The following is a 20,955-nucleotide window of genomic DNA, read 5'->3' as shown; positions in this document are numbered from 1 at the left end:
AAAAAAAAAAAAAAAGTTATTTCTAATTTTGAAATAAAATAAAAACATTATTACAGATTCTTGAATCAAAAAAATACAAAAATTGGTACTATTATTGGCAAGGGTGATATAAGCACCTACAAATATAGATTCTACCCATTTTTAAGTTCCTATACCCTCTGAGTATTGTTTAGTTTGATTAAATACTAATCTAGAAGTTGTATTGTTTTACAACCATGGCCAACACAATTTTACTGATTGATATGTTAGATTTCACATCAATTTTTCATATCAATGACTTCATTATTAATGCAAATATTTATTATTATAAATGAATATGTTTCTCTTTCATTTTTAATTTTCAGTCACTGAAGCCTTGAGAAGTAAAATGTTACACAGACACAGTTAAGGATTTTACATTGCTGAAAATGCTTCCCAAATTGTGTCTTCAGACAGTCAGTTCATGAACCTTCACTGAACAATATATTGTGTAGAAAAGAGAGTTGTGAGTACAGATGATGGCAATCATAGCTTTCAGTTAGAATGCATATTTGATTGGGAACTGTCACCATCCAGGAATGCTAATGACACTAAAACGCTTTATAGATTATTTAAAAGGGTATATCATGAAGCTTTTTATAATTACCATCATTGTATAGTTTTAAGAGCACTTAAAATGGAGGCTCAATTTCAGAATGTTGCCTTAATATCATGTTTAATTGCCTAAATTGAGTTCAGCTTTTTAGTTGCTGTCATTATTGTGAATTCCAATAATGAGCAGTGATTACTCAGGGAGATGTGTTTATCTCAGGAGAATGAAAACATTTTGTATACTGCTTTTCAAAAGTGCATTTTGCCCAGAACTCATAAATGTACTCACCAATAATTTTCTAGTAGCTTTGTTTCAGTAAATAAATGTAACTGGAGTCTGTTGGCAGAGTAAAAAGGAATCTGAAGGTCCTATTACTATTATTATTACTTTCTAGTAGACTTCCGTGGCTCCCAGAATAAGGCTGCCTCCCCATAACCGTCGGGATAAAGATACAAGTTTTCTGCAAACAGTGTGTGCCCATAACCTCCCTCATATCCCCATATGCAGCTTCCCAGGGCTAATGCATATCTGAAGCTGCCAGGTTATATCACTTCACAAACTTCACTGGTGATGTTCCTTCTGCCTGGGAGAGAATGTCTATTCTTGGTGACATCAAAGCTCTCTGTTCCCTAGCTCTTATGAACAATGGCAATTTATATTTATAGTATTTATAGTACTATAGCCATGTATTCATACTATAATTTATAACACTAAGCCATGTATTCATAGATTGGCCTTTCCTATTGCCAAGTATAAACAGCAAAGGCAGGAGTATTGCCTTGTTTAGTATTTTTCATCATCAGCACACATCTCTATGTTTCGACACCTGTTATTTAATAATTGTTTTCTGAAATTTACTTTGCACCTTTTTGAGGATGTGTGTCTTTTAGCACTCACAGTTCTTTCCATCATAGTACTTATACCTGATGGTGACTACTCATTCACTTATTTGTAAACTCCTCTATATCAGGTCCTGATAAAATGGGAGAGCTCCCTCATTCCTCTGGCAGGACATGCGATAGGGGCGTGACTGGCTCCTTTGGTCGCCCAGTTGCTCAAACTGCTAGGGGGAGCATGCAATGGCTAGGTGCAGAGGCGGTGGGGAAGTTTTTTGGGCTCCAGCGCTATGACAGCTTCTAGGAGTGGATATCTGCAACTGCCGAAGCCCAAGTGGGCATGTGTTACAGTACACTCTTTCAGGTTTGCCATCTGCTGATGGCTTGTGTTTATCAGCTCAACAGACCCTCTGCTTTATCCCAAGGGAAGACGGCCAGTGTGACAGCTTTCTGTATCTGGAGTTCTTGCCCAGTGTACCAGAAGAATCTCATCACACATGGACTTGAAGGATGAGTGTGAGGTTTTATCGAGTGGTGGAGGTGTCTCTCAGAGAGATGGATGGGAAGCTAGAAAGTGGGACAGAGTGGGAAGGTGGTCTTCCCCTGGAGTGGAGCCATCCAGCAGCTGGACTATCCTCTGACTGCCCCTGGCTGAACTCCCCTTGGCATCTGCGTTATTCTGTTGTCACTGGTCTGCTCGTCTGTTGTGTCTGCTGGTTCCTCTGCTCCTCTCAACGTTCAGCCACTTGTGTCTATGCCCACTAAGGTTTCGGGTTTGTATGGAGGCAGAATGGGTGGGTGGGAGGAGGACTGACCAAAAGGCAACTTTGGGAGCACAAAAACAGAAATACCTGACCTCACTCAGGGCCATGGGTCTTCAGGCTTGAGGGTGGGGCCTTTGCCAGGGAACTTCCTTCTTCTACCCAGTGTTTCCCTGTCTCCTGTCCGTATCACTGAGACTTAGTCTATTTATATACTAGATACTTGCCCTGTGCTTATATATAGCAGATACTCTGATGATATTTGTTTTAAATTAGTAGATATATATATATCACTATTGTTAAGGCTATTGAGAAATTGTTCTTTTCATTCTCCCCATAAACTGACATAGAAAAATTGTAATTGGGAATGTTGTAACAAATGTTATACAAGCAGCAAGTCACCAGTAGATTGTCCTTAATCTGTGGTCTTGTTTTTAAAACAGAAGGAGACTGTTAGGTAGGTAGTTAATTTTTAAAAGTTTCCTTAATACTGGACAGTAGTTTACACTCTGGTAAGTATGGGAAATTATATGCAGTGTTGTTTAAGCCATGTTGACAATTGTCAAAAGAGTAAATGCCTTATCATCAGGGCTTGATAATGTAAAGAAATGTGAGAAACAGTCAAGAACAAAGATTGAGAGTTGTGATAGATTGCTTAGGGAAGAGTTATATAAAGACGGAAACCACAGTTGAACGATAGAATATAAAGCCACAAATGTATTATACATGTTTAGGGAATTAACTTTAACAATATGTTTTGTTTAAACCAGTGTCCAAAATATTATACTTTATCATTTAATCAAGATACACATTTTAAATGATACACTCCATGTTTTATATTATTAATTTTTAATTTGGTATGTGTTTTACACTTACAGCATGTCTTGGAACATACAATTTTCAGTTGAGATCAAACATTTGATTTGTATTTAGATTTTATAAAATTTATATTTTAAGAAGTAGATTCACATGCCCACATTATTTCAAATATAAATTAAAATTTGCCAGTTTGAATTAACTTTTTATTTAATTAAAATTAAATAAAATTAAGTATATGTTTCTAAGATGCACTAGCCACATTTCAAGTGCTTAATAGCTACATGTAGCTAGTGTCTACCATATTAGACAGTGTGCCTCTAAACCGTAAAAAGAATGAGGTGTCTCAAGCAGTGCACAGAGGATCTAGAGAATTAACTTAAATGCAGGCTGACAGGATCCAAGCCACAGTTTTCTTCACATTCATATCTGTCCTAATGTGTAGGTGTCCACATCTACTTGATGTTACTTTTTGGCTATTGATGTGATGCTTCTCTGTCAACTGTCACCCCTATCTTATAATTTAATGAGCTGATAAATGGTTCTACCCATCTGTTTTCAATTTAAAGCAAAAGTAAAAACAATTGTGACAATATAACATCCATTGAGCCTGTTTTTTTTTTCTCCTGTGAAGAGACTGGTTTAGATTCTGTGGTCTATACAAAGATCAGGAGAGCAGATGGTTGATGGCTAGATTCATACTTTAAATAGAGCCTGACCAGTAGTACCCTCCAGGAAGGTCAATCATGCCCATCTCTATTCTCCATTATCTCTGATAAATATTTTTAAGCTGAGTGGGTTAGCCATGTAATTGCATTTTTATTACTTTCCTCTTAGGCTTCAAAAATGAAGCTGACATAGAACTAAAACCCCATAGATATCATAACAATTGAGAGTCAATCCAGAGACCACTCTTCATTCTCCAGTAGTCTCTTTAATGTACTTGATGGTGAAATAGCATTTTAAAGGCAGTGATTAGCCCAGTATTCAGTTAACTAAATCAAATTAAATTATGAATATTTTATAAAATACTAGGCTGGAACAATCCTGGAAACATGAAAGTTATGGACCTAACAAAGAACAAGAATCTAGTTCCTAAATATGAAAGTAAAGCATAAATTACTGTCATATAGCTGTTTGGAAAGGGTGAACATTTGATACCAGCAATTATAATTATCCCTGTAAAGAAAGTTCAGACACTTAGTCTTTAAAAGGAATTTTATGATTTTGCCAAAAACTTGCAAAAAATTCCATGATTTATATAAAACAGAGGCTAATATTTTAAATATATTAATTAATTTTTTAAAACTATTTGCCCCCACTAAATTGTCTTTCCTTTCTGTGAATTCTCACAGCATTTTCCATCAAAATAAACACATTTTACCATAACTTTATACTGCCATTTTTTGTAAATTTCTGTGTATAAGCATCTTATTTTTCTAATAATAATGCCATCTTCTGAAAGTACAGTTCATGACATTTTTTCTTTTTAGGTACAATATAATTAATCATATTTACATAGTAATGAGTCATTCACTTAGATTTTATCTCTATGGAGTATGTGACATAAAATATTTTGTTTGTTTATGTATAAGTGAATTTATACTTAAACCTAGGAATTACAAATGAAGATATTTGAAAAAAATCCAATTTCTGTGTCCCTAAGATGTCTGTCAAGATTAACATTTATTTCCAATAATTATGTAAACAGTAACACAGTGAAGTTAAAATTTTCTTTAGAAGGTACAATTAAATAATCTTCACAGTAAACATAGCATATTGATACAGTAACCCCAGTACTAAAAGATCTACGTTATTTAGTGTTTAAGGAGCCAAAATATTTCCCTGGGGGCAATTTGTTAATTAGTGTATTCCAGACAACAAGACCACCAGTTTCCCCACAGCTTATGAAGTCTGAAAGCGCTCATTTAATAACTGGGCAGAGAATGGAAATGAAGCTCTCCTCACGCTTGTAGTCCCAGCACTTTGGGAGGCCGAGGTGGGATCATAAGGTCAGGATATCAAAACCATCCTCGCCATTATGGTGAAACTCTGTCTCTACTAAAATACCAAAAATTAGCTGGGCGTGGTGGCACGCACCTGTAATCCCAGCTACTTGGGAGGCTGAGGCAGGGGAATAGCTTGAGCCTAGGAGGCGGAGGTTGTAGTGAGCTGAGATTGTGCCACTGCACTCCAGCCTGGACAGAGCAAGACTCCATTTCAAAAAATAAAATAAAATAAATAAGTAATGAAGTTCAAATGTCCAAATATTTACAAATGAACTATCATGTTGTTACTGTAATTTATCTAGCTGTTTTAGATTATCAATGCCATGTCTGCTCTCAAGTTATTCATTATATACAGCTTTCTAAGGTCCTGGTAGGAACTGGTTGTCCATGTTGGTATATTAAAATGTAATAGCTTGGGTGGATACAAGAATTAGTGCTAAAATTTCTAAAATGGCTGAAAAACATTCTTTGATGCTATTTGTCATTAATGTAGAAAGAACATACTGAACTAGAGAAAACAGGTGTTTCATCTCTTCTCCTACACATTGTGAAGAAGGGATTCCAATAACATATATATAAGTATAGCGTAAATTTACTACTTTAAAATGAACTCAATAATAACATTGAATTCTCTGTAAATTGTGTTAACCTTATGCAAAAACTAAAATTCTCCATGATATAACTGTCTTCATCTTTAACCTCAGGTCTTGGCAGCCAACAATAAAGAGAGCCAAGAGATGTCTGTGAGGTTGTAGAAACCTGAAGGATGGCTATCTTCAGCGAAGGAAAGTAGAGTTTGTTTCTCTTTCAGTGGACCAAGCAAAAGCTCTAAAACATGGTTTCATTGTAAAATAGAGAGATAGGCAGCTTCACAGTTTGTGGGGTTCTCAAAGTGGTAGAGAGAAGAATTCTGTGCATGTGAGTCAGATAAGCTTTTCTGCTTGATTCCAATATAAAGTAAATGTTCTATGTGAAGGCTAGCTTTGAGAAATAAGAGAGCTACTTAGTCCAGTAATTATATGTTTAGAGCACAGCTAGAAAGTGATAGAAACGAGCATAAGAGTAAATTGCTGAATATTCTGGAGAATAAAAATAATATGGGGGGGGGGGTTGGTGTGTGTGTGCCCTGCCAGACTGTATAAAAATGAAGTGTAAATTGTTCAAGTTTTGTGAACACACTTAACTGAATTTGATTATTAACTTTTATTATCTACTTTACAATATACTTCCTTCATTATGGATATGTTTTGTAATATAATAAGTCCTCAATTAAGGTCATCAATAGGTTCTTGGTAACTGTGACTTCAAGGGAAATAAATAACAAAGCTAATTTCTTAGAAAATGACTGCATTTGAGGATCTGCTATACATCATTTTACTTAAAGTCAAAGTTTCCAAAAACCTATCAACCATGTTGAGGACTTATGTGTTAATTTTTATTTAGGTGTTTGATAAAAGTTAGTAGAATATTTTCTTATGTCAAATTGAGATATTCCCATAAGTGTTTGGGATGGAATTAGGTCAATTGTTAAGGAAACAAGAAGATGATGAACTTAGCAAATACATGTGACGTATATATTATACATGGAATGTTAGAGTTAAATAGAACCATAGGAACCTGAATTTAATCATTCTAAGCTGTGAGAACTAAGGCCTAGAGGTTGAGTTATGATCAGAGTCAGATATTCCCATCTTCCAATATACTACTTCCAATTAAGCAGATCTCCACGAGACTGTTATCTGTATCAGAATTTATAGGTGGCAGTTGTGAAATATATCATGACTTTTCTACTCACTGATGGCCCTGAAGCTCATGAGGAGAGATGGCAATTCCAAATATATACAGAGATAAAAGTAGGAGAGAGACCTGAAATAAACCAGGTGGGGGTAGGGGGGCTTGGCCCCATGTATTAGGATTTGGCATAGACAGAAAGATTTGTGTTCAGGACTTTCTATGCTGCTCATTTATGCAAAAATTTATAAACTGAAATGTCTTGAATGAATAGTTGGAAGAGAAATACATGTCACATGATAGGCTCAAATCACCAGAGAAAGGCAAACAAAAAAGAAAACAAAAAACAAAAACAACAACAAAAAAAAGAAAAACATCACCTGTAGAATGAGTTTACCATCTCCAAACAATTAAGCTCTTTTTCAAGGAACTTGGAATTAGGACTAAGCAATTTTAGTCTCAGTCTAGTTTGCCTTGTGAACAGAAGAAATGTGAATCTAGAAAGTATAGTCAACCCTTTTGTGCTATTAGGCAGATCTTTTAAATTACTGGGTTGGCAAGCAGAAAAATCAAGCATTTAGTGACAGAGAAATGATAAAGATTAACAAGAAAGGAGGAGGAGGAGGAGCTCAAAAGGAGACAGAGAAAGGGAGAAGGAGAGGGAAGAAAAAAAGAAGAAGGTCAAGAAGAGAGCGCGAGATACATAATTATGATTTAACACCACTGTACACGTGAGAAAGACTGTATAGCTTTCAAAAATACATAAGTTCAGAATTAAAAAGAACTTGATTCAAATATCAGGCACTATTACTTACCTGTTCCGACATCTTAAAGAAGTTAAATAACTTTAACACTGTGGGCGGCAAGCCACCCAGGTGCCGAGGCAAGAGACCGAGGGCACGAGCCGTTCCAGTATAATATATAAAAAAAGAATAGTTATACTAGATATAGATCATAGATATGATTTTATATGACTATCATTAATCATTAGTTTGTAGCAATTACTCTTTATTCCAATATTATAATAATCCTCACTCTATAATCATAACCCAGGAAACAGCAGGCCATACAGAGATAGGAGCTGAGGGGACATAGTGAGAAGTGACCAGAAGACAAGAGCGTGAGCCTTCTGTTATGCCTGGGCACACCAGAGGGCTCCTTGGTCTAGCAGTAATGCCAGCGTCTGGGAAGATGTCCATTGCTAAGCAGACTGGTCTAACAGTAGCATCAGTGCCAAGGAAAAACACCCGCTACTTAGCAGAATGGGAAAGGGAGTCCCCCTTTCCCCTGGGGAGTTTAGAGAAGACTCTACTCCTCCACCTCTTGTGGAGGGCCTGACATCAGTCAGGCCTGCCCACGGTTATCTGGAGGCCTAACCGTTTCCCTGTGATGTCGCACTTCAGTGGTCACGCTCCTAGTCTGCTTTCATGTTCCATCCTGTACACCTGGTTCTGCCTTTTAGATAACAGTAGCAAAATCAGTGAGAGTACTAAACGTCTCTGATATGCAGAAATAATAGCGTAAGCTGTCTCTCTCTCTCTCCCTCTCTCTCCGCCTTGGCTGCCAGGCAGGGAAGGGTCCCCTGTCCAGTGGACACATGACTCATGTGACCTTGTCAATCACTGGAGATGACACACACTCCTTACCCTTCCCCTTTGCCTTGTATCCAATAAATAACAGCGCAGTCAGGCATTTGTGGTCACTACCAGTCTCCGCGTCTTTGTGGTAGTGGTCCCCCAGACCCAGCTGTCTTTTCTTTATCTCTTTGTCTTGTGTCTTTATTTCTACAGTCTCTCATCTCCACACACGGGGAGAAAAACCCACCAACCTTGTGGGCCTAGACACTACAAACACCAGTAATTCCTAGAATTCTAAATAATCCTGGCATTCCAAATAATAGATCTATTACAAAGTAGGGACATATGTCACATATCACTTTTACTATATTCCTGACATACAGTTAACACTAAATAAATGTTAATATAAAAACAAAAATGAAAGGCCAGTGTCATGAGGAGTTAGGCAGACCAAATCAGACCCATGTAAGGAAGCAGGCATCAGCAGAGGAGTGAGAAAGAAAGTCAACAGCACTGGACATCTTGAGAAGAATTGCAAAGAGAAGGAAATTTTATAGTACAATTTTAGTTTATTCAGAGCTTTGTTCAGAATAACCTACTTTCTGTAGTTTTCTGAAAACATGGTTGTCCTTTTAAAACAGCTAAGTTTGAAATTCAACAGAATTACTTCATCTTTATTCCACCTCTTTGTGCTCACAATTTACCCAAATACTGTACTCATACCACACTATTTAATGATTTGGTAGTTTTCTTTCCTAGCATTCAACCGAATAAGAGATAGGTCTCAATTCGAATTTCATTTTCTACTTCCTTGCTGAGTAAAACAGAAAAAATAATCATGAGTTAGCATCACTGTACACATGAGCAGTTGTGACCAGATTAGACATAATTGCCCATATATTATTGTTTCTCCATCTTTCACTCTCAGCAGTATTCAAAGATTTAAAAAGCACAAAACTGTGTCAACAAAAATGACTCCTGACACAGATAATAATAAATGAATTTGAACTTGAAGAAACTGCAGAAGCAACTTTAGTTAGGAAGCTAAGTTGTGTGTGTGTGTGTGTGTGTGTGTGTGTGTCTGTGTGTACATGTACCCAAACATTTTATAAGAGAAGTGACTTGCTTTTAGAAGATACATGCTGGCAGCAGAAATCTCCTCTCCAGACTCTAAATTAATTTATTTGATGTTAGTTGCATGTTGCCACCTAAAGAAAATTTCTAGAAAACTAACATCAAAGTACACTTTTGTAATAAGGAACTTCCTGGCAATTCCTGGTAACTGTTAGAAGCTACCCCACTTCTGTGTGACACTTCCCAGATTTTGAACAATATTGATTTTTGTTTTGGGAAAAAGTATGGTATAGATACTCTTCAAAGATAATCCTTTTCTGCATATGGTTGGCCTGGATTTCTCATTTAGGAACTGAGATAACTGGAAGCGATATTTTCACTTGTTTTGAATGCTAAAGTTTATAACTTTTAAGCTATACCATCATTTGTTAAATAAATGTATATCTTGCCCAGTGGCTCATGGCATCTTAGAGGTAAAATGGAGGCTAAGGTGGATCAATGTGGTCAGGCAGTGAAGTGGTAGTTGGAAGCTATTTCCCCCATTGCTGATGGCACTGTAGTCTCAATATCATTATTTCATCAGTCCATTGTCAGGATTTGTCTTATTATCTTTTGTCACATAAAATTAAGTTCTGTTTCTTACTATGGTTCTAAAGATAATTACCTGATCGCCTTACCTTTATATTCTGGGTTTTCCTCAGGTATCTAGTAATGTAATGGGAAGTAACTAAAAGGATTTCTTAATGCTAAAAAAATACAGCTGATTTTATGGGACTACTGTAGTTGTAACTGGTTTCTCACATTTGTAGTTTTGTGTGTTTTCTTATTTCCTGACATTCTTTTTTGCATTAATTCTGCTGCCACTGTATCTCCTACTTTCTGACAGCTGGCCCCATTATTATTCCATGTTTTACCCAAGAGTGTCTGCTTTCATATATGTATTATTTCATTCAGGACTGGCTCACATAATGGAGGCTCTTTTTGTTAGTGCTCTACATTATGAAAAGTAATAATAAAAAAGTTACTTTGTTACATATAAAATAAGAGTATTAAATAAGAAAGTTTTCAAAATTTCTCTGAATTTAATTTTTATTATTTCATTTCAAAACAAGAGCTAGTATAAATATTATTGTTAAGATTTCTTCCTTCAAACAGCCTGAGTTCAAATTCTAACTCCTCATGCTGTGCTCTGTGACTTTGGGAGAAGTCCCTACATTTTATGAATAGCACTAATTTTAAGTTGTTGCATTACAGATTTCTGAAACAAATCTATATGTGATTTAGAATTAAAAAGGAGAATGACTCACTCATAAGTGGGAGTTGAACAATGAGAACACATGGACACAGGGAGGGGAACATCACACACTGAGGCGTGTTGCAGCGTGGGAGGAAAGGGGATGGAGAGCATTAGGACAAATACCTAATGCATGTGCAGCTTAAAACCTAGATGACAGATTGATAAGTGCAGCAAACCACCATGGCACATGTATATCTATGTGACAAACCTGTACGTTCTGCACATTTATCCCAGAACCTAAAGTAAAATAAAATAAATTAAATTAAATTAAAAAGGAGAATGAATGAGGAGGAGTTTAAATATGCCAATTAAACCATGAAATACGTTTTCTTATTATTTGAAACTTTTATTCTGAAAGTACTTAAGGGGATCTTTTAGTCTTACTTAGATTTGTATTACACATAACTCTTGTGCATAGGTAGAAAATACATATAGGCAAAATAAATGTCTGATGTATTTGTAATTTCTTCTTATTTAGGATTTCATTAAAAGTAATTTGTAATTACTTTTGACAAAGCCACTTCATTCTTTGGAGAGATTATTTGTAACAAGTATTTTGGAACTTGGAAGCTACACAATCTGTTATACATGGTAGATGTTTCCAAGAATTTCTGAAAGTGAAATACTCTCGCCAGAGCCCCAACGTCCAATGTTAATGCAACTTCTCTCCCAGTTTCCCACTTCTCATGTCATTTTGGCTAAAATTTGGAAGGAGGCAGCAAAATTATTTTGGCTTTTGAAACCTAGTTTTGTATAAAAGGCAAGCAGACTAAATTATATTCCCAATTCACAGTCAATCATTATTTTTATAAGCCCCTTGAAAATTGAATTCCTCAACTATAATAATCGAGGCTATTTAAATAATTGTCAAGAGATCTGTAGTTCTGATCAGTATTATTTGTAGATTTTATCTTTAAGATGCCATAATACGCAAATCACACCTGGAAGTAATAACTCCCATGCCTTAAATGACCCTTGTATTTGCCTCATTTTAAGCCAAAACTGGGGATAATACTTATAGAATGATGGTAAACATACATCAAAGACATATGTATTGACTATTGATTAAAATCTTCATTTTTCTCTTTTAGGCTTTTAAATACAATTTCACTTCATTGTGGTACAAAGATCTTTCTTTCTACTCTCTGAGTTCAGCTACATTGCAGAAAGTGTTTTCCAGCTACATAAAACAGCGTACATATATGAGCCTGAGTGCCATGGCGGACAGATTCTGTTTTTGTTTTTGCATGCAAAAGTAAGGATCAAAAGCTCCAGTAGAAAGAAAAGTTCAAAGCACATAGCTAAATATTTCTAGATGCATTTATTCAGGTCATGTTATAGGATAATGGCAATTTTAAATAAGAAAATGATTTTAAAATTTCTGTCATTAAAAAACTTTTTTTTAGTGTATGAGGAAATCAGGAAATTTTTAGTTGTTTCTCACTCTTCAAAAGTATTATTCTTCCTATTACCAATCAAGAAGCCTTGAGGACGTACATTCAAGTACTTTTTATCTCAGTGAAAAGTAAACGAAAAAATACATTAAGAATATGCTACTTGAAGACTCTATTTCTTATCCAATATTCCATTTTGGGAAAAGTTCAATAGCTTTAAAATCTCACATGAATTGCGTGCCATCATAGCTTTACAGGTTTAAAAATTTTGCCCCCATGTTTGGTCTATTTTTTTTTAAAGGTATGAAATAGCTATGTCTTCCTTTTTAAAAAGTGAATTTGTCCCAAACCATGTGGCAGTTAAAGTTGTTTGTTCTGTTTAACTAAACTAGGTTCAATTTTATTGAAGCTTAGTAGAAGTCCTTTAGAGCTCCTATCAACAAAGTAAGAAGGAGTAGCTTCATTTTACCACCTCCCGATTGCATGCCCTCCAGGGAGTGACAAAACAGAACAAAAGTGTCTTCCGAAAAAACGAAACTTACAGCTGAAGCAATCCCAGAAGTCATAAGGTTAATTATCTAAAAAGTAAGTTAGCACGAGAAGGGAAAATTCTTAGGACAGGAACCAATTTCTGCTTTAACTTTCAATATATTACATGATTTCCAAGAAGGTGGTTAAAATAGCAGGCAGAAAAGTGCATTGGAGCCACATGAATAGCTAAATTTTTCTTACCGGTATTAAATTTGTCATATACAATTAAAAAATGTGTGTACATTGTATATGTGTATATATCCATTCCATATACACACATATATGGAAAATAATAAGGTCTCATGCCAGAGTAGAGGTTTTAATCATGTTTCATTTTCAAAAGATTTTAAAAACTTTAATCTATCATTTAGAATTGGCCATTTGTAAGGCAAATAGAAAACAGCCAAAAACATTAGATAAGTGTTCATTTAAAATACATTTCTATTAGTTCCTAGGATTTAATTAGTTCTCTTAATCAAATGGAACACTATAAAACTGTAATTTGTGAAATAAATATATTTTTCAATAAATTCATTTATTTCACAGGCAACATACGCTCATTTATTCTTGTAAATAACATTTGACCTCTGAACGTAAATATCTCTAGACACCAAAAGTTATTCAAAGCCTTGGATTCATATAACTGTTTAAGACTGGAAAAATAAGGACACAATATGTTGTCTGGCCTTTTTCATACTAAAGCTATGTTTAATATTCTTTAAAAGGCGTTTAAAAAAGTCAGTAGGTCAAGTGTATTCGTTGAAGGAGATGATAATACAGATAATGGAAAATTAAAGGGGTTTTAGAAAGGCTAAAGACAACACACAACATACATTTGTGCTAATAGGACATTACACATAAATCAGAGGCTCTTCTATCCAATCTAAAACATACAGCATTATTGGACATATAGGTCTGTTTGCTTCTAAGGTTTCAGTAAGATTAAAAATAAAGAAGGGCCAAGCAAAAAATGAGATGACAGGAGTTGCTCCGAGCAGAGTAGGGCGGGCTAACTCTTATTTCTTGGCCTTTTAAAAAATAACTCCCTCAACCTCCGTGTGACCAATTCACTAGATTTCTGTCCCTTCGCCTCTTATAAATTTTTGAACGCTTGGCTGACAAATTCCTCATCGAGTATAGTAGTATATGATAATATATTTTTCTGTTTCTTGTTTTTTGAGATGCACCAGAATCCCTTTATCCATTCCTATGAATTCTGGTCAAAGGAAGATAATTGGATATAACTTTTATATCTAAAAAAGATAATATATGTTTATAATGACACATCAATTAAAAAAGAAGTACTAAAGCTCTGATGGACATTTTACAATTTTCAATACTACTTTTTTCTGTGAGAGACAATTTGAATGTAACATTTTGAGTTAAAAACAAAGAGTGCTTTAATGCACTGACCAAAAGACCTAGGACTTATGTATTGCACATAAGAGTAAAGGGAATCAACTCACAGTATAATATGCACCACCTCAAGTTAGAAATTATTTTGCAAAAACTTCTATAAGAGACATTGTGTGAAATGGTGGGTTAAAAATATTGCATGGTAAGACTCATGTAATTCACTAAGTAGGGCCTGTATTCTCACGCGAATCAAGATGGTATGGAAATTGATGTAGAGACTTATAAGAAGACATAGGCTTACACTGATAAACATATAAGAGATACATGCTATGACACATATGGATATCAATGTAGATGTAGATATAGATCAAATACTAGGATCACCTGTGTGACTTCCTTTACTCAAGACTTCATGACAATCACAAAATTATCTTCTTGAGAAAAACTGGAGATTGAGCAAATAAGAACTAATTATAATATTAATCTTAGAGTAGCATTTTGTGTGTGTGTGTGTGTGTGTGTGTGTGTGTGTGTGTGTATGGGCAATTTATGGAAGGAAGAGCAGGTACCTGTTTATCTTGTTGTTTCTCATTTTCTGGGATAGTGGACCAAGATCTAGCAGTATTGAAGACTGGATTCTAGAAAATAGACAGGAAATAAAAAATAGGGTTTAGAATTTTATGATGAGGGAAGCAAAGACCCTGTTTATGGTTGATAATATTCTAAAAATTCAACCATTATGTGATCCAGAAATAATTCATCTTTTCAGTGTCTTTAGTGGAGGAGGAGACAGCCCCCGACCCCCATAGTGTGAATGGGCTAGGGATTAAGCCTGGCTTTTACCACTCTGACAAACGATGAACCTGTCTATCTCAGCGGACCGCTAGGACTGATAACCTAAGCACTCATCCATAGCAAATTTGCAGGGAGATTTGTAGAAGGTCAGTTCCCACTACAGGAGTCCAACTTGTTGGCATTAGTTTTAGACAAGTTAACCCTAACCTCTCACTGTACTACAAGCTTGGTATGTTAAAAAACTGTGTACAGCAAATTAATTAAAATCTACTTATTAATTAAAACATATATTAATTATACTATTATGCATTAATTATATTAAATATTATTTAAATATGTATATATCTATGCATATTAATTAAAATTTGTATAAACAAATTAGAGAAATGATATAAAATGGTCTCTAATATCAAATTCTTTGTGAACCTAGCCAAAGACCCAGAGACATTTCTCTAATGCTAGAGTCTTTCTGACATTGTCCCTATTCTACTAAACTTCCACTAAAGAGTCCAGCTGTTAGAATATTTATTTCCATGCTTTTTTTTGCACTATTTACAGATAATGTTTAATGCATTAATTAGCTAATTCTACAAGTTAACTTTAGTACAGTAGTTTATTTTGTTTTGATTTTGGGGTGACAGTTTTTTTATTATAATTGTTCCTAAGTTTCTAATTAAGTCCCCAGGATGAGGTTCAAGGATAATCTTATTTTTTGTGCAACTTATATGGAAGTGTTCCCAAATTCAGGGTGTTGGATTGAATGTCAATGACTACTTGAAACTCTTAGATAAATAGTCATGCTGTGTTGTGCCATTATGAAATATTAAATCACAGCCATCCAGGAAAGCCTGACTAATTTGCACAATTAAAAGGAAATAAAATAGACTAAGCAATCATCTTTAAAATATATTTTTATGATTTCATACAAGCACTTACAGTTAATAATTAATGCAGGAAAATTTTAATGCAGGGAGATTATTTTAAAATTCAAAGCTACTCTAATAATTTGTTTTTTAGAAAATATGTCTTAGTCTACCTTCTTATCAAATTAGAAATGAAAGGGGATGTATCAAGTTTGTTCTATCTCATCGGAATGCCAAAATTAAATGTCATAAGGCTCCAACAATTTAATTACTAAAGTGGTTGTGTCAGTTAATAATAGTTTTCTGCTTGAATTTGGAAGTCATTGATTTTGGCATACTACCCCGACCCACTCAATGCAATGCTTCAAAGCCTGCCTGGTGTGGGAATGTTTAGGGAATACTTAGTATCTTGCTGTATCAGACATTAAGAAAACCATTAATATGAGTCCTCAAGAATTATGTGGATCTTTGGGATCCTGGTGGGACTGAGAACTAGGAAGCCTTTCTTTCTCCAGATAAGTTTCTTGGAACACTTGGAAATGGGTCAGATACACTCTCAGAAATATTTTTTTAATCAGAGAGCTTGATCCAATACTCTCATTTTGCTAAAAAGAGAGGAGCCCAAAATCTTATTTCAATTAGATAAATAGAGTTAGGAGAAAGGATATAACAGTGTAGACGATGTTCACACCGATAGGGTTTAAAAGTTGGCTGACACACATTTAAATGTATTTTCGTTTGTGTTTTTTCCTCAACGAATTTGCAAGAAAGTCTGATCCTGGTTTGAAGGGAAGAACTTTCCTATTGTTTAAAAAATACTAACAGTAAACAAAAAACTGTGGTCCATGTTTTCTAAGAAGACAAACTAGAGTAATTTCTGCCTGAACCAGACATCTATTTAAAACTTTCATTGGAAGAAATATTTATTGATGTCCACGGATTTGCTAGGTGTTTTACATATGTTCTCTTATTTAGTTGTGCCAGAACATCTGTGAGGCAGCCTATATTCTCTTCTATTTAAATGGGGAAAAACAGACCAACGAACCTGCGGCTCAGGAAGGTTACATAACCTAAGGAAAGTCACACAGCAAGTAAGTACCAAATCTAGATTTAAGGCAAAGTTTCTTTCTTCTATTTTACTGTCAGAGTAGAGTTAAAACTAAGGAGTTTTCCGTGGTAAAATATTGTCTTTATTGAAAGTAAAATGTCACTTTTCTTGCAATCACCAACTGTCACTGTACTTGGCTTTAAATAAAATTTCACAGATTTGAATGTTTCTTGCTACTGTTTCTGCTTCTTCTTCCCTTTTCCCTTCTTCCTCTTCATTTTTATCTTCCCTGAATCTATACTCCAGAATAGTGTTTTCCCCACAGTGTGATGTCTGCATGTATTTTTATAGTCATCTCAACACTCAAGAGGTTTCAGCAATAATATATTTTACAAAGGGAGTATTTGGCTACAGGTGGGCATTTAAATAAACTTTAAAATACACAATTCTAATAAGTAACTTCTGCGTGTACTTCAAGCCAGGCCAAATGTTTTAATATTGTATGACTTCACCATTATTTTCTCAATGTATACAGTGTAGAGTGTGTGAATGGGAAACAATCAATGGGAAATAATTATACTAATTCATGTTCCCTGTCCTGATGCTGTGAATTAATTCAGACAGTATTACAATTCATTGTACTAAATAACATATAATTTATAACACCCGTGATATATAATTCCAAGTACACGGATAATTTGTTAATTTGTTTTGTCTTTGTTTTTCCTTTTTTAATTTTTTCCATTAATTGGGCATACTTTCTAGAGAAAATTTTCAAACAAGGTTTTGAAAAAGACAAAATAGAAAATGCATTTCTGGTTATTAAAGACTAGCTTTGTCTAAGTAAGGCATACTTCAAGTCAAAAACAAAATAATTTGACACAGAGAATAGTGAAAAGCAGATTTGCCATGTCACCTTTCATGTCCCACTGCAAAGAATGTACACTCTGGAATTATGACCTTGGGCTACTTATTTGCTCAAAAATATTTTTTCTCATTTTCAAATGAAGATAAGGAAGATGTGCAGGTTTATCTTGAAGAATGAAATCAACCAGTATTTTTAAAGTGTTTTGCACTATATATGACAAATAGTGGGCATTTATTTTATTTTAATCTCTTTTCCTGTCACTCTTATTTTGAGGCCACAGTTAAACATAATTAAAACCTAAATAGTTATAAAACTGCTTTGAAAATGATTGTTTTAGGCCCCCAACATTTGCTTGACAGAATACAACTTAGAGTGAATTTTTTCCAATCCTGTGAATATCTGAACATTGTATTCATGCTAAGGATAATTTCTGGACTTTCATTTTAGTTTTAAAATTTTATTGTTTTAAGATTATATAAAAATTTAAGATAATATTTTATTCAAACCAAAATTTAAAGAGAAATATCCAAGATAAAGACAATGTTTAGCCGTAAAACTTATGAACAGTCTCTTATGAACTATATGATTCCAAACCAGAATCTAAGGTCTACATCAGCTACCACTGTGCTTCCCTGGAATTTTCAGGTCACAATGTCATATATCTTTTAGGACACTTAACCATGGTTGGTGTCTATTGTAGATCACAGGGTAATGCTTGTTTTGATTTGCTAGTGCCAGGTGGATAGATTGTGACTTACAAACTGCCTAATTTCCCACAACATCCACCCAATTTGGATGTGGAGCATCTGAACTAAATTATGGGATTATTGTGAGAAAAATATTTCTTTCTCCTAACAAATGTCCTTGCAAGCCAGTGACTCTTTTCTAATTATGATCTAACTCTCTAGGCCTTTCTATCTTTATTTTCTAAGTAATGAACCAAAACACCAACATGAAAGCAGGGAAACTATGAAAGATTACTTTTAAGCCTCAAGCTCCTTTTCATCTATTCATTGCACTCAATATCATGCTGTGATTTCAGGTTGCTACTATTGCTTTGGCCTAATTTCTGGGGGGCTCACTGTGTTTTGTCTATATGAGTCTTTCCTCCTCAAAACCAACTATATGTACCTTTCACAACTCAAGCTAAGTTCTAAGTTGATTTGGTTATTACTATTCAAAAGCTGTTGAATTTCACCTAGAGGCAGCTAGTATTTTACAAGTGAACAAAGAAACAAGTATGGAAAAGTACGCATAGAGTAAAAGATAAACGCGAGACTTTTTTTTTTTTTCACATGCTATCATTTTCCAAATTACATTGTATATTGGAAACATTTTCTTAAGCATAAAATTGTCAACCTTCATCTACTTCATAATACTTTTATGAAAATACTATACTGAATAATAGTTTTCTTTAAAATCATTATAAGAAATAGATTCTCAGGTAACTTTACATCAGACCAAAATAGTACCTCGAGTTTACTGACACTATGATGTTTTTATTGGTGTGATTTTATTTTTAAGGATTTTTTGATGTAAGGAATCTGACTCGTTTATGTCATAGAATGTAAAGAGAGAGCTATTTGTTGGTTTAAAATAACAAATCAAACACAATGCACTTTAAAATTATTATCTTCTGACCAACACCCAAGTTATTGAATGGCTATTTTAATTCATATCCCATGGGTTATTAGTTAGGTTGGGAATCATTTCACAATTTTATTGATCATTTGTATTTCTCCCAGAGCCAGTTCATATCTCCATTTACTTCAAAGCTTCCTGATAACAGTGTCTTAAGAAAGTGTCTTAAAATTGCAGGGAGAGGGCTATTTTCAGTGTATCAGAAGGAAGAGCAAACCGAGGGGGCATATTCCTAAGCCCATTTCTATTCTACTTTCTAGCACTAGACATTATTTTTTTCCCTCTATAGTCTCTCTTTGACTCAGACTTATTATTTTAGAGTCCACATCCTTTACCCTTGACATGTTTTGTTTTAACAAAGTTCTTCTCATACTTCCTCTAGAAATATGAAAGGACAGAGGAAATTTTTCCCAGACTCTTGCCTTCTTTCTGGTAAAAGAACATCTGGGAAAATGTAAAAAAAAAAGCTAGTCTGTTACTTTTAAAAGTAAACTACCAAAATTTCAATATTACATAATATCAAGCTGAAACTTTACAGAAACTGAATAAAAAATTTGTAACTGATTCTGTTTTATTACAGAAACTGAATCAAAAATTTACAACTGATTCTGTTTTATTAAACAATCAGTTAATTTGGGTAATAAGATAGTAATTATTTCATGTACTAAGGTAGCTGACTTGATCTGATTATTCCAGTTGTAACAATCAGGTCAGATGTTTAATACATGTTGCTTAAATAATGATAAGCTCTCATTTATCAGCTTTTTATTCATATTTTCCCACTTGATTCTCACAGTTGTATGACAACAATACTGTTATTATTCCCCAAAACAATTTCAGAGATGGTTAAACTAAGGCTGGTTAAATAACTTCTCAAAAGGTGAAAATTCATATTAATAAATGTTAGAAGCAATTTTGAAATGATGTAGCCTAGCTTTAGTGCCCAAGTTTTAAGCCACGATATAATGCTGCCACCCTGAGCCAAAGACAGGTTTACATTCGATAATAGTTTGACAGCATCTTTTCATATATATGGCCAAAGTGGCTAGTTAGGAGCAATATATACTGGAATAATAATAATAATAAAGCAATATACTATGACAGCTAAAGCTTATTCCAAGAAGACAAATTAGGAGACACATTGAGCATTCAAACATAATCCATTATATTTATAGAATAAAGGAGAAAGAATATATGATAATTATAAGAGTTTTAGACAATTTTTTTAATTCTATAACTATTCATAGTCAAAACTGTCACCAAACTAGGAAGAGAAGGAAACACCTTCATTCTAGTAAAGGGCATGTTCAAAAAATCTACTTCTGGTATCACGTTTAATAGCTAAATATTTAATGATTTTTATCTAGGATTGGGAAAAGCAAGGTTATTTACTCTAGTCATTTCTAGTGAACATTTTACTAAAGGTCTAGCTATTGGTATCACAATAAAATAAGGTAAAGTCTTAAAGATTTGAAAGGAAGAACTAAATCTTTATTAGAGTTTCCTTTTCTCCACATCCTCATTAACACTTGTTTTGATCATGTTGTGCACAATAAGTATACACAATTTTATTTGTCAATTTTAAATAATAAATGTAAAAAGAAAAAGACTATCAGATGGCATGACTGTTTATATAGAAAATCCCAAGGAATCTAAAAAGCAACTGTTACAATTAATAAGGGAGTTTAGCAATGGAGTTGCCAAGAACTGTGAAGGGTCTTGGATTTTATTCTACTTACAAGCTAACAAGTTAGCCTGTCACTTTCTTTTTTTTTTTTTTTTTTTTT

The sequence above is a fragment of the Rhinopithecus bieti genome, unplaced genomic scaffold (genome assembly GCF_001698545.2).
Source record: "Rhinopithecus bieti isolate Rb0 unplaced genomic scaffold, ASM169854v2 scaffold_61957, whole genome shotgun sequence".
Classification (NCBI taxonomy): Eukaryota; Metazoa; Chordata; class Mammalia; order Primates; family Cercopithecidae; genus Rhinopithecus; species Rhinopithecus bieti.
The sequence above is the reverse complement of the archived record's forward strand: the minus strand, read 5'-3'. Positions refer to the sequence as shown.